General features: G+C 45.2%; 1 protein-coding gene across 3 annotated transcripts in view; it reads right to left on the bottom strand.

Annotated features, from left to right (window-relative positions):
• Positions 1-15,460, bottom strand: part of DDHD2 (DDHD domain containing 2) — a 539,107-nt gene that overhangs the window by 441,291 nt on the left and 82,356 nt on the right. The window lies entirely within an intron of this gene.

The raw sequence follows: 15,460 nt of genomic DNA, 5'->3' as shown, positions 1-15,460 counted from the left end.
GAACCATACAGACATCAGACACTGATACTCAAAAAACCAACTAATAACCTATATAGACACTCATGTAGCTACTCACCAACCCATGCAGCCACTTATACACAAAGTGAGAGACTGATACAGATATTTACATATTTAAACATTACTCACTAAGCCATGTATTCACTAAGATACACTTAATCAGTCAGTTATATAATCAATTTTTCAAAAACAATTCATCCATTTAGACACTTATATACCCATTTATTCTTCCATCAACCTTGAGATATACATATATAAAACATATGTAATTTTCAGAAAAACACACATTCTCTGGATGATGTCATCAGTGATGTCATCAGTGATGTCATTTGAGATGTCATCAGTGATGTCATGAGTGATGTCACTGACCATGTCATGAGTGATGTAATATGTGACGTCATCAGCAGTGCATTGCGGGCGCGCGAGTTATAGTTAGCTGAACTAACTATAACGGGGGAATTTCATTGGTTTTTTACGAGTGAAATGTCCAGCTAACTATAACATGTGTGAAACCTTTGGTTTTTTCATTGAATTTCTAAGGTTTTTTAAATACTAATTCCTAACTATAACGTGTGTGAAACCCATGGTTTTTTCAGTGAATGTATATATACATATACACATATATATATACATATACACACACATATTACCTACTGGCGGTCGCCAGTAGGTAGTTATAGTTAGGACCCTGTTTCCATAGGAAATCCGCAACATTCTATTTTGAATAACTTTGGCGCCGGTCGACGAATCCTCGCGAATTTCTCAAAATAGGTGGGGCGCTACGCTCCGCTCCTACCCTGAAAGTCTCGGGGGGATTCGTCAAGCGGGGGCTGAGATAAAAGGGGGTCCCAAAACGCGTTTTTCCCATGCATTTTTCCATAGGACCTTTAGACAGGGCTACAGCCCGAACGGCTGAACAGAATTACTAGAAATTTGGCAGAGAGGTAGTCCTCAGGTCAAGGAAGTGCCTTTTGTAGGTTTGGTGTAAATCTGTTCAGTAGATTCTGAGAAAATAGCCTTTAAATCAATATATATATCTGAGCCAGCTTACGGTACGCTTACCGTAAGCTTACCGTACGCGTACGGTGGCGTGCGCGAGCGCGATTCTGATTGGCTGTTACATCTAAGTAAACATTCGAATCGGTCGAAACCAGGAAGCGGCGGCCGCCATTTTCTCTCTCGCACTCTGAGGGGGGGGCTGTAAACAAAGGCAAAAAACATATAAAGGGGCTTTTTAGACAGCGCCCATGCACATAGCCATGTTAGTTGAGTCCTCAAAGATCCCCCAAGGCCAAAAACTGTAAATTTTTATTTTTTGAAAATTTCGCCGATTACGCTTACCGTACGCGTACGGTGCGCTTACGCTAAAAATTTTAATAAAAAAAAAAAAACACTCTGTGCATGGCATATTATTGTCATCACTTACAAATTAAATTTAACAGATTACCTATCACAAGGAAGCGCATAATATGTCCTCCATGTGCGCACGGTGCGTAACGTGGGCACGCGGTGCGCGTAGCGCACTGCGTGCCCACCTTACGTGTACGGCACTAACTGCGTAAAGTGGGCGCGCGAAGCGCACCGCGTGCTCACTGTGCGCGCACGGTGCGCGAAGCGCACCGTGCGCGCACGGAACGAACTGCGTTAAGTGGGCGTGCACGCCACGAATGGCGTAAAGTAACTTAGCATTTAAAAAACCGTACAAATTCACTGAAAAAACCATAGGTTTCACACACGTTATAGTTAGGAATTAGCATTTAAAAAACCTTGCTAATTCAATGAAAAAACCATAGGTTTCACACATGTTATAGTTAGCTGGAAATTTTACTGATAAAAAACCAATGAAATTCCCCCGTTATAGTTACTGTAGGCAACTATAACTCACGCGACCGCAATCTTCTGCTGATGACATATGTGTCTTTATGAAAAAAAAATATTTGTAATATATGTATAGCTAAAATTTAATGGAAGAAGACATGGGCAAATAAGTGTCTAAATACAGTATTAGCATCAGCAGAGGATTGCGGTCGCGTGAGTTATAGTTGCCTACAGTAACTATAACGGGGGAATTTCATTGGTTTTTTATCAGTAAAATTTCCAGCGAACTATAACATGTGTGAAACCTATGGTTTTTTCATTGAATATATATATATACACACACATATATATACACACACATATATATATCTATATACACACACATTATATATATATATATATATATATATATATATATATATATATATATATTCAAACCACCTCCCAATTTCCACTCCAGAAATCAGACTCCGACACTTGGGTAAGCTTCACCATCCAGCTTTGGTTTATTTACTTCTCTTGACGCGTTTCGGCACACTTGTCTTTTTCAAAAATTATATATATATATATATATATATATATATAATTCGGCTGCATATGAGCTATAGATATGCAGCAGTGTCTGTGCTCGAGGCAGTCCTCAAACTTGTGGCAGTTACGCCCGGGGCGCTGCTGTCTCGCTCGTCCTCCCCTCACTCTTGCCCACCTCGAGCAGTCTCTTGACCTGTCCTCTTTCCTTCCTGGAGGCTGGGGAGTGGGGCGCGCTGGGTGGCCACTGCACCTCTCTCTGTCCGCAATGTGGGGGCTGTCAGTTCCCGCACGGGCCGAGGCAGGCTCAATGAAGGTACGCCCAGGAGGGGCCTAGGCTGCGGGTGTCCTACAAGGCCCTGATGCCCTGCAGAGTCCACGGGCAGGGCGGCACGGAGGCCCCTTGGTGCCCCTGCGGCTGCGCTGCAGTGTTCAGCTGGCCCAGGTTGCCCATGCTCATGAAGGGGCTGCCCCCGCGCTGCCCTTTGCGGCTGGAGTAGTTGCAGCTGTAGTTGCTGTTGTACTGGGGGCTGTTGCTGTAGCTGTAGGCCGGGTAGGTGTTGTAGGAGTAGGGGATGGCCGTGCTGTAGCTCTGAGAGCCTTAGAGGCAGGGCTTGCTGTCCCGCACCAGCACTGGTATGGCCACCCTCCGGGGCTGCCTAACTGAGCTCTCACCTGCATGCGGAAATCCTTAATCAGGTCTCTCTGATTGGCGTCAGGAACTTTCTAGCCTGGTGATATTCGAACACAGCCTGACTAGGCCAGGGTCCGGCCTTTGGTCCCATCTGACTACAGACATTCTAACTGAGCCTCCACCCGGCTAGAGATATTTTAACGGAGTCCCCGTGCAGCAAGGGGCGCTCTAGCCGGGCCCTCAACCTCGAAGGATGCCCTCGGTGGATGCTCAGACGGCAAGGGGTGTTCCTACTGGACCCTCACCCGACTAGCAACAGCATAATTCCGACAGAGCCCCCCATGGGCTAGGATCTCACCTGCATAAGGGCATTTTAGCTGCATCCTCTTTAAATGGCAAATGGGGACAGGATATGGCGTACTGACCAGAGCTGTCTACTTGGGAGCCGAGTTCAAATCTCTGCACCGGCTCCACATGTATGATTCTGGCCAAACCACTTAATCTCCCTGTGCCTACACAAAAAATGAAAGTGTCCTTGTAACTGGTGTTCATGCAAAGCGCATCGGGTTGAGCACGCGCTATATAAAACTGCAAAACAAAAAGGCTTCTGCCAGAAATCCTTAATCATGTTTCTCTGATTGGCTTCAGGAACCTTCTAGCCTGGTGATATTCGAACACAGCCCGACTAGGCCAGGGTCCGGACTTCGGTCCCATCTGACTACAGACATTCTAACTGAGCCTCCACCTGGCTAGAGATATTTTAACAGAGTCCCCGTGCAGCAAGGGGCGCTCTAGCCGCATTTTGCATGCGGCCTCGGAGCTCCAGCGCTTCTTCCAGTCCGGCATGTTCCCGCCTGGCCCGCTCCGGGCGCTTGCCGTGCTACGGCCGGACTCCGCGCTACAGCCTGGATAAAATTACCAACTTCACCACATTTAACCGCAATTACCAATTCTGCACGGCAGTTAGAGATGGTATTTTAATAAGAAATGACAGAATTGCGTAATAGCACATACAAAATGCAGAAAATGTCTTTAGCTCTTACCAATAGCTGTTGTTAAAACAGGCGCGGTCCCACGCTCGGATCTCTTGTCTTTATGGGGCCATGTGTTTGAAACACATGGCCCCATAAAGATAAGAATGATTTCACAGCAGAAGGAAGGCCGACGAGCCCGTCCAAATGGGACGGCTCAAAAAGCCGAACAAATACGTCATGAACAGCTCTGTTCCAATGGCTGGCCACCGTTTAGCATAAACGGTGACGCCAGCCAATGGAAAAGAGGGGCGGGGCTTAAAGCCCATTACAGAAAATACCTCAAAACATTAAATCTCGCCAGCGAGACTGCGCATGTGCGCAGCCTACGCTAGCCGAGACCTAAAAATGACCCCTACCCCCCTGGCCTAAGCCCTAAAACCGCTCCCCACTCCTAAAAACTCAGCCCCCAAACCCAGCCCCAGCTCCTAAACTACCCTGACCCCTCATCCCGCCCTGAGCCCTAAAAAACTGCCCCTTCCAAAAAGTACTCAGACCCCCTCGCCCTCAGACCTTAAAGCGACTCTCACCACTAAAAGATAGCCCCCCAAACCGGCCCCAGTCCCACTAACCTGTCCGTGTCTGGAGTTTCCTGTTGAGACGCTTCCTCTTCTTCTCCCCGCACGTTCTGAACACTAAACCGCTATCTGCCTTAACCACGCATATGCGTGGTTAAGGCAGATGTGTGATTCAGGAAAGGGTGATTACACTTGCGGGGAAACGTTACATGTGGTTCAGCGCATTATAAAGGCCGTTTCCCAGGCAATTATACTGCTAGAGTGACACTGTAGGTTTTAGCTCTCAAAAACTAGATAAGGCCATCAAATATGGTAAAACACTCCACATCTTCAATTTACAAGCATTAGAGCGCAAGTAAAATGTATAGGAATAAGCCAAGTCTGGAACCTACCTAGTTCAAGACAAAAAAACAGCAATACATTGATTAGCAACAAAACAACACAAAATGGAGAACTACAGAGAAGCACCAATTGCTACTTAGAATATGAGATCAAAAACATTTTCACTCCATAAGATAGTAAAGAGGTGAGCATCAGGTCTGCTAAGATACGGCTAGTGAAAGGAGCTAAAAAACAAGTTTGTGACCTTCGGTCACACTCTTTCTGGTGGATACTCTAACAACAGGTTTCTCATGTTAGGATATTCCCTAAGTGCCAGACTGGAAGCAGAGATTATTCATAGCGGTGCTCTTGGCCAGCCCTAGGGGGCATTGTGCTGCTCCGCGCTGACTCCAACTTGCCCTAGAAGTGACAGCGGAGCCACATATAAATGCCAGCGCTAGGGGGCTTTGTGATGCTCCGCGCTGACTCCAAATTGCCCTAGAAGTGACAGCGGAGCCACATATAAATGCCACCCCTGTGTGATTATGTCAGTTTCTTGTCTATTTCCTCTTTGCACCCTCAGACGAGGAGCATGATCAATTGTTGGTAAATGTATGCTGATAACTAACTTAGGGCCATTTTAGGTTTTACCAAAAGGTAAGTAACTGGTTCTTCTGATGGATACTTCGAACTGAAGATTCCTCACCTTAGAATAGATACTAAAGCAATACCTCCCCAAGTTGGAGGGTCTGGGGAGAGGAAAATTGAGTGGACAAAGTGTGTTTCCCACATGACTCACTCTCAAGGCAGTGCTTACTACAACCTATGCCCATATTGCAATCTGACAGGCACTCATTCTGCCAACGCAGTGGTAGCAGCCTGAGCTCTGGTTGACTGGGCTTTCGGGCCTTTTGGGGGGCTGCTTTTTAGACAGTGAGTAGCACATCTTAAGGAAGAGAAGTATCCACCTCGACAAGGTCCTCTTCTGCTTCTCCCTTTCTTTGTTCAAGAGAACCCCACAAAAAGCTGCTTATCCACTCAACGATCCTTGGTACGATCTATGTAAAAGCTTAAAGCCCTTTTTGGGTCCAAACAATGGAGCCTGTTCTCCTTTTACAAGGGGTGTGGTGGGGGTGGGGTGGGGTGGAGTGGGGGGGTGAGGGGCAGGAAAGTTGGTAGAGTTATGGTTTTCCCAGTGAGGAAGGGAGTCACAACTTTAACCAAGAAGGCAACCCGGGTCCTCATCACCAGTTTGACTAGGAAAACTGTGGTACAGGACAGTTGCACTGAAATGGCTTGTAGTTCACTCACACGATGAACTGACAAAATCACAATGAGGAAGACAGTCTTCAAGGTCAGCAGACACAGCTAGCAGCTCTACATCGGCTAGGAGGGCATACACAAGAGAAATGGCGAGACCAAGTTATGGTCCCACTGTGCATGAGAAGAAACGTGTGTTTAATGAACCTCATCAAATAGGTGATTTGAACAAGAAAAATTGGTCTGGAAAATAAAGATCAGGCAAATAACCTTTTATAGTGCTCATTGGAAGGTCTTGCTGGGCTAAAGACAAAACAAATAAAAGAACGTCCGACAGCTTTACCCTTAGTGGTACTGCACCAGGTCACTGGTTTGTCCCAGTGCCCAACTTAAATAGATGTTGTGGAGGGGTGTCTAGCAGAAAGGATGACTTCCACCACTTCAGGCCTCAAATCAAAATATTGCATAGATATGGATCAAGAAATCTTCCCTACTGGTGAGACAGGAAGTCCTCCCAAAGTGGCATCCTGATCGGAGGATAGATGCTCATGCTTAGGAGGTCTGGGCACCACATTCCGAGGCCACCAGGATCACTTGCTTCCATTCATTCCTGATCTCCTTCAAAACTCAAGGCAGGACATGAAATTGTGGGAAGGTGTACAGATGACCCTTGCTCAAACCTTGCTGGAATCGGTCTAATAAATAAATGCAGTTGCATAAACTCCACCACGTAAACCGGTTGGCCTTATCCTTTGAAGGGGGAAAAAAGATTTAGCCAGAGTTCTCCTCACTGGTGGAAGACGCCCTGTGTCACCCCAGTATGTAGCCGTCACTTGTGATCTGCCAGACGACCACAAAGACACCCTGGCGATGCAACCATCTCCACAGAAGGAAGGCCTCCGGGAACAGGATCCAGTACCCCATCCCGGCCTGTTTGTTGCAGTGCCATTTGGCAACTGCATTGTCTAGAAGACCTGCACCAGCCTCCCTTTGATGGATGACAGAAAGAACTTGAGAGCCAAATGAATGTCCGGCAGCTCCAGAAGACTGATGGGGTGATGGCCCTCCACTGGTAAACCAGTCTTCTGATCCCACATCCCCCAGGTAGCCGCTCTTTCATCAATTCAGCAGTGAAGCGTCCATCACCACTATCTGCTCTAGATGGGGAAGTGGCCTAGCACAGTACAAATTGCGGTCAGTTAACTACTTCTGTTAAGTCTTGAGCTGCCTCCTCTGAGCTCTGGACAATATCTGAGAGGCAGCCAAGGTGCTGGACCCACTGGGACTTCAAGTTCAACTGCTGGGCCCTCATTTGCCACCTGGGGTGGTTGCTAAGGGGCATGCATAAGAGTCAGAATGGAGGAAAAGACCGAAACTCCACCATATACAGGAATTCCTCAATGAAGGGAAGCATTTGAGATGGAATAAAGTGGGATTTTGGCTCACTGATTGTGAACCCCAACGATGCCAGGATTCATGGAGTCATCCGGAGACTGTCCAAGACAGACTACACAGAGCCCGCATTCCGCAACCATTTGTTGAAGTACAAGAATACAGTGATTCCCGACCTCTGAAGATGGCAGTGACAACCACCATCGCTTTTGTGCACACCCATGGGGCACTGGTGAGGCCGAAGGGGAGCATGGTAAACTGAAAATGATCCTGGCCCACTCTGAACCACAGGAAACGTCTGTTGGACAACAGAACAGATGTATGATAATAAGTGACCTGCAAGTCCAGGGTCACAATCCAGTTGCCTGGGTCGAAGCAGAGAGGATCTGGGCCAATGTGATCATCTTCACGCCATCTTCCATAGGAAGGAATTGAGAGGACTGAGGTCCAAAATATGCCTAAGGCCCCCATCTTCTTTTATAATGAGGAGATAGTGAGTGTAACAACAACCCCCTTTCTTCGAGTCTTGTACCTTCTCTATAGCTCCTTTGGAAAGCAAGGGGTGATCTTCCTGTTCGAGGATGGACAGGTGCTCCTCTGAAATCCATTCTGGTATGGGAGAGATATTCGGTGAATCGGAAAGAAAGGATAGGGCATAGCTGTTCTGAATAATTTGGAAGACCCATCGGTTGGACTTGAACGATCGCCAACCCAAGAGGAAATTTTAGATCTTGCATCCCACTGGACAGGCATAAGCCTGAGGGAAAACTAAAGCTGTTTGTTTGGACACTGATGCATCCACTGGCTGCCAGATCTGCGTTCGCAGCCTGGAAAGAACAGGGTTATCTGCAGCATCACTGGTTGTGAATGCGGTCTCTGTCCATAAATCAGCCTTCTGGAGCAGCCTCTACGTTTCAGAAATTGGAGCACACACCATTTTTCAAGACCCAACAGCCCCAAGGAAGTGCTGTAACTCTACTATCTCTAAGGGGTTCCAAAGCAGTGTTATTAAAAACAAATACAAAACAAGCATTGGCATAGCCAATAGGTCTCGCCTTTGGGACCTTATAAGTGTTTAGTTATCCAGCACAATAACCTTGGTGCAACAACATCAACTGTTGCATGGCTAAAGACTTATAAGGTCCCAAAGGCGAGACCTATTGGCTAGGCCAATGCTTGTTGCTTTGGCTGTTGAGCCTTTGGTGGTGCAGGTCCAAACAGCCCGGAGTTAATGGGGAACTGAAGTGGAGCACTCTAAGCATTTCCTTTCTCTTTATGCTAATGATGCATTGTTTTACCTTACTGAGCATCGTAAATCGGAAGTGGTATTGTTGGAACTACTGCAAGAATTTGGCGAAGTGTTTGGCCTCCAAATTACCAAACAGAATTCCTTGGTGTTTCATCTGGCGTCGTTGACTTGTGTGCCCAGGGAACGGTTGCCTGAGCTGTGGTTGAGATGCGAGGTGGAGAAGTTGCGATATCTTGGTATGGTGGTGGTGCATACCTGTAAGAAGCAGCTGGAGTATAATATTGAGAGGGTTCTTGGCTCCTTGTGGACTTATGTCCGGTTTTGGAACACAGTGCCGTTATCCTTGATAGGTAGAGTTTCGGTCTCCAAGATGGTGTTTTTGCCTCGATGCTTGCATGTGGTTCAGAATTCATTGTGTCCCCTGTGTGCGGGGGTGTTCAGACAGTTAAATTCCGTTCTCACTGCGCTCATCTGGTCAGGAAAGTGGACTAGGGTAACATGCCTGATGTTGATGAGGGGATATAAGAAAGGTCGATTTGGTGTACAGAGTTTGGAATGAACACTAAAATGCATCTCACATGCAGCCTGCAGTAAAATGGATGGAGGAGAGGGGCATTTGGGAGAAGGATCTGTCGGTGGGGATGGTAGAGGGGAACAATCTCACTGTGTGCTGGGTGAGAGGGTGACTTGCAATGCACCTTTTGTGGTGCGCCAGACAGCGGCGGTATGGTATAGTGTGGTGTCAGTGGTAATCAGGAGGGTTCCTTTTCATAGGGAACTGCCCATATGTACCTTGGCTCCATTTCGCCAGAAGGAAGAGACAATATCTTACCATTCTTGGCATGAGGGGGGACGTTAGGCAGTGGGGGATCTTTTTTCTAGTGAGGTGGTTCTGTCTTTTGAGGAGGCGCATGATTAGTTCACTTTAGGCCCCAGGCACATTCTTCATTATGTGGGTGTATCCGATATGGTAAGGGGAATCTGGCTGCCTTATCCGGCGGCTCCATCCGCCTAAGCTACTTTGGGAGTGGTATTGATGCTGGGGTCCGGGCAACATCTTATTTCCCTGAGTTATAAGGCTCCGAAGGCTGATACGGTTAGGGCGCCTCTGGGGGTGCGAAGTGCCTGGGAGGGGCATCTGGGACCCCTATTTCAGATGCACACCGGGCTCGGACATGTGAGTTACTCAGGAAAGTGTCCAGCAATGTCCGGTTCAGATTGGTTCATTTTAACTTCATGCATCACACCTACGTGACTCCTGTGGGTCCGAATAGATGCTTGTTTCCGGTCCAGGGAAGACATGGCTTGGCAGTTCGGGCTGGACTTTTCCCATGAGGCACAGGGTCAGACTGATTTGCATATGGCCATGTCTGAACTGGGGCGGCGGAGTGAGCTAAAGAATGATGATGGATTAAACCCAGATCAGTTGACTGGGGGTGAGTGCTTGCAATGTTCAACACTCCGTCCATCATCCCCTTTGGTTTTGTTATGTCAAGAGGAATACAGAATCAAACAAGATTAATTATGGGTTGACCAAGAGGGGAACAGAAATTAAGACTCTTGAACACAAAAGGATTTAGTATTCAACTCAGGATGAATAAGTGCAGCAGGATTTACAAATAATAAATCATTCGAGTAATTTATCCCAGTAAATTAAGTAAAATAGGGTAGATGACTTGACCAAGAATGTATGAATTTTCACAAGAATTATCAATGATTGGAATACATTTTCTTTTCAGCTTTTTTAATATTCACAACCTATTAATATGTGTGTTTCTGTACATTGTTGAATGGGAATGGAAAAGAACTTCCTCTGCTGCTTGTCCAACTATCACTGTTTCACCTCCTCAATGGTGCAGCATTCATGTCAAGTCTTCCCGCTTCTGACGTCACCAACTTTTCACAAGCATCCAGTTTGTGTGTTTCATGGCTATGCTGTCAGGTACTAACTGGCCAGGGAACCTGTGAAAGCTTGAGTTGTATACAATGAATGTTCCTGTTTCACAGAGATTTGGTTATCCATGCACTTTCCAAGGTTCATCCAATCCGTAAAATTAATTTAAATGACTGATGTGGGATGATGGTGTAGCAATAAGGGAAACCTTGTTGGGGGAACACAAAGAAGGCACAATTACACACTAATGGTGTGGGAGCACCTATATTGTGTTAAAGGTATATGATAGCGAGTTTGAATATCTCGAAGGGTCTCCTGGCACTAACTTCAAACCATCATTCAGCCATATTCTCAAGTTTGGCCAAGCTAAGGGCTCCACAACAAACCACTAAAACTATGGACTCCAACAAAAATGTAAGCAATTTACAGACTATTTCCAATAAAAAAAACCTGGAACTATTAAAATTGAACTGACAACCTGCCCAGCAACCACATCACGTCCTAACTTTAGACCTAAAAAAACCGCAAAGTCAAATTTATTGTCACCTTTAAACAATTAATAAGCTGTACAGATGATTCAAATCAGCAGGCCACTGTTAATCTAAGGGATATTTTGCCAGGCAGGCTAGAGGGAGTCATTATATAACGTGAATGCAGTGTTGTGAAAATTGTAACCAATTCCTCACTTGTTACAGTGAAGGTTACAGTGCAATTAAAGTCTCCTCTAGTTGATCCACTATTAAACAAGCATTGGTAATGCATCGGTTTCTCCTATGTGAGGAAGAAGAGAAAAAAGTCTGGGAGAAGGAAAAATTTCCCTGACAGAAAATTCAGGAGTTGAGAAGATGTGGGTCGGCCAGATCTGCTGACTCTAGAGCTGGGGATCCCGGTTCGAGTCTCGGCAGCGCTGCACAACTTCCTGTGATTCTATGCAAATCACTTAATCTCTCCGGGTGATAAATTGTTATATAAATATGCTGCAATAGTAAAAGGCAAAACTTTATGAAAATATAGTTCCACTAAAATGGATTTTAACAATATTTCGGTGGTGGAAAACTGATAAGAGAAGCAAACAAGGAACAAGCATTGGTAAATGCAGGAAAATATGCTACAGCCAATAGAAATGGAGGAAAGGTAAGTTGCATGCACATGAACCAATGAGAAGCCAGGAAAGAGAGAAGGCTGGATGGAAGTCCCTTTTAAGATTATATTAAAAACAATAGATTTCTCAGGCACAGGCAAGCGCTGTGCAGGCGAAACCTAAAAACCCCACAACCCCACTCTACGCCCACATAACCTTTCTAACTATCGGCTAATACATCAGCTGCCTCATTTGTCAAAATAACTGGAGAGACATCAACCTACAATCTGTTACTAGATTATGCAGAAAAAATGGCATCCTATACAAAATCCAAGCTGAGTTTCTCTCAGTTTACAGTACAAAGTTGGTTGTGGTTGCAGCTATGTATGTATAAGCACTCTCACCAATCCGATGAAGGTTTATATGCTGCAATATTTCTATTGGATTTATGTGCATCATTTTTAAACCAATGATCGTCAAGTATTAATCTCTAGACTAGGTGGCATTTGGAATCGAGGGCGTGGCACTGTCGTGTAGTTCCTATAAAGCTATTTAGGATCTGCACGTTTACACAACATAAACTGTGGGATCGGTGTCCAGACTGATTCCAGACACCCCCACCGGATATGTTCGCCTGTATACCAGCTAGCTCACAGTGCCACTATGAACTCCTCTTATAAAGGAGAACAACGTTTCGGGCAACTATCAAACATGACAAACTGACCCCCTCAGGGATCGTGGAAACAGTACAGTACTTATCGCGGAGTCTCTCGTGCTCACTTTGTCTCAGAGAAATACACAGAATAAACGATGGGACGTTTTTAATAAGCATTTATTGAGCCAGTGTCATCCTAGTGTAAAATATGTGTGCTGCAACAACCATAAGACAGAAACAGATATAAACGATTATAAGCATCAAGAGAGTAAATGGATGGTAGATTCCTACCATGGGGCTAAAACAATAGATATATGCAGGTATATAGATATATGACAGTAAAAATACGTACTCCTAGGATGCTAACCCTAACTAGATGTGTACCTACATTTATCTTGCATGTATGTAGGTGTATAGCCAAGAATTCCCCTAGGATGAAGCCAACCCCATTACCTGAAGTGAGAAAATGAAGGAACCCGTCTTGGTCCCGAGTTGGACAACCCGCAAGGGATGTCAGACCACTGCATGCTGGAGTGTCTGTGTGCGTGCGCGAGCCTCAACGTCGCGTGTCAGCATGGAAGTCTTTCTCCTTTGCCTGTCCCAGCAAAGATATGGTGTTTATATACCCAAAAGGTACCCTCAGGGGTTCTACCTTGCTGTGTCATGTCGGCCGAGGACGACAAAAGGGATGACCCGTATACATAGTTATTATGCAGAAGATGCTGAAGACGGTAGTTCTGCTGTGATTCTGAGAATCCTCATGCATAATAAATTGGGCTAGTTTTCGGAGAAAACCACACGACATTTATGCAGCACCTAACTGGGTTAAAGGTCAGCACAAAACCGTTATGTAGTACAATGGCACGGTAAATGTAGGTGAAAGGTTAGGTGACTACCCAAGCCTATATCGAGGTACATTACAATCATAACACACACTCCTCATACACCCGGACGACATACTAAAAATGAAATGTCCTTCTAATCAATCATAAAAAATTGTTAAAATGTTCAGAATAAAAAAATTCTAAAAGTTTATAAAAAATGCCTAAAAACTCTATAAGTCCTTTACATATGTTAAAAAGCTCACACGGAGAGCCAAATGTTTGTGTGTCCTGTGTGGGAGACGCAACATCACTTCTGCTTGCTTTCGCAGACGAAGGTCCATGTAACACCTCACAGATCAGGTCAATCAAGCAAAGGTGATCTGCTTCAGTTCCCCCAGCCAATACTGAGGAAGCAGTTGAAACATCCAAAGCCTGTGGGCCTGTAGTGGAGCCAGTATCTAATCCAACAGGAGCTGAAGCATCCCGTGGTGGCTCTAAGAATGACAAAATCAACATGGTAATACGCTGAGGACACTGCACTAGATGGGCCTTTAATAGGTCCAGCAATACATTCACATCCGGTGGCACAACCGATGGAAGTGTTAGACAGAGATCCAACATGCATTCTTGTCCGCAGAATAGGCAAAAACCCAGTCAATCCAGATTGGTTGGAATGATAGGAACCAAGACTCGCTTAGCTCACGAAGTTGAACTGTGCCCAGATGGAGCACCATGCAGTCACTCTAATGTTGCTCCAAGAGCGTTTTTTCCATTTTCTTGGTGATTGGGACGTCCATTTAGTAGCAGAAATTTTTTAATCAGGATTCTCACTACCAGTAGCAGGATCAGCTGGAATCACTCCGAAGACTGTCTGACAGGTGCTTAACAGTCCACAACCTATGGTCTTAAATAGGTGTACTATACCCTTCGTATCAGACATGCTAAAGATACGCTGTACCATTTCTCCGAGAATGGAAAGGGTGATTAGCCTGTACCAGTGCCTGTATCTCAGCTGAGGACCTTGCGACCTGAAGATCAAAAGTATCTTGGGCTGAGGTTAAGGGCACATCTTACTGTAAAAGCATGGCTTTGATTTGGCTCAGAGTATCAAACAGTATAAAGGAAACTTTCAACGAAGGCCATAACGGCGCCTCCCTGACTGTATGGGTCGGTGGAAACAATACTTGCATACAACAAGTAACCCTAGATATGCAATGCCTGGAAGCATCCCACAACAACCTTGATCATTCAGCATTAAGTAACTCCCATTTGAGAGAAATGATAGGATAAGTTTGCAACTGAACCGTTACAGGCCTCATGAAGCATAATATCCTGGCAAAGTAGAGATCCACTTAATGAAGTCTAGCAGTCTGTACACCTGAGAAAACACTTCAGTGTCCCCGTTCCTGCATCTAAATCTATACAGTAATTCCCAAGATTCATAGATGAAGTCCTTACCCATTGCTTCATATCTGCCTACCTGGTGGTGTTCTAGGCGATATTGAAATAGGAAAATTGTTACTGGCAATGTTATATGGCCATGAATTAACCATTCAGTGGACGGTGACTCTGCCACGTTGAAAAGTAATTGGTTTAATTTTTCATTGCAAAACATTGTACATTTTGCATCTCTTTGTGCCATTCTCTTCTCTCTCTGATAGATTATATGCGGAGAATATAGACGTACTGTTAATCTATACTCAAGCCACATGACCAGAGCGCAATGATTGAAGCGTTCAGCTTAACAATACAATGGATCTTAACTTTGACTGCCCGTGTTCTAAGATGGACAGATCCTGTTCCATTATATCTATAGCAGAAGATACAATGTTGCCCAGTGAATAAATCCTGGATGTCAGTGTGGTCATACCATTGTCAACCACAGCCAAAGCCTTTTCTAAGTTAACTTTGTCAATGTCACTCAATCTCTCTGCAGATTCCTGTCGAGAGATTTTCCAAATTTCATTATAGACAGCATATAAGAAGCGCTTACGATGTGGTTTCCGGGGACCTAGCAAAAAAATCCTTTAAATCCATATCATCTGAGTAAGGACAAGTGTTAATTCACCTGGGGCAGTGTCAAGTTTCTTAGCCAATCATGGCATAACTTCCCAACACTGTATGATGTCACCACCCACGAATATTCTCGTTGTACATAGCGTAAGTCATGCCTATGGATACTAAACCCTTCGGTGGTACCCTTACATCTTGATTGCTACTTATTTGTGTTGATAGGC

The sequence above is a fragment of the Triturus cristatus genome, chromosome 11, assembly GCF_964204655.1.
Source record: "Triturus cristatus chromosome 11, aTriCri1.1, whole genome shotgun sequence".
NCBI lineage: Eukaryota > Metazoa > Chordata > Amphibia > Caudata > Salamandridae > Triturus > Triturus cristatus.
The sequence above is the reverse complement of the archived record's forward strand: the minus strand, read 5'-3'. Positions and strand labels throughout refer to the sequence as shown.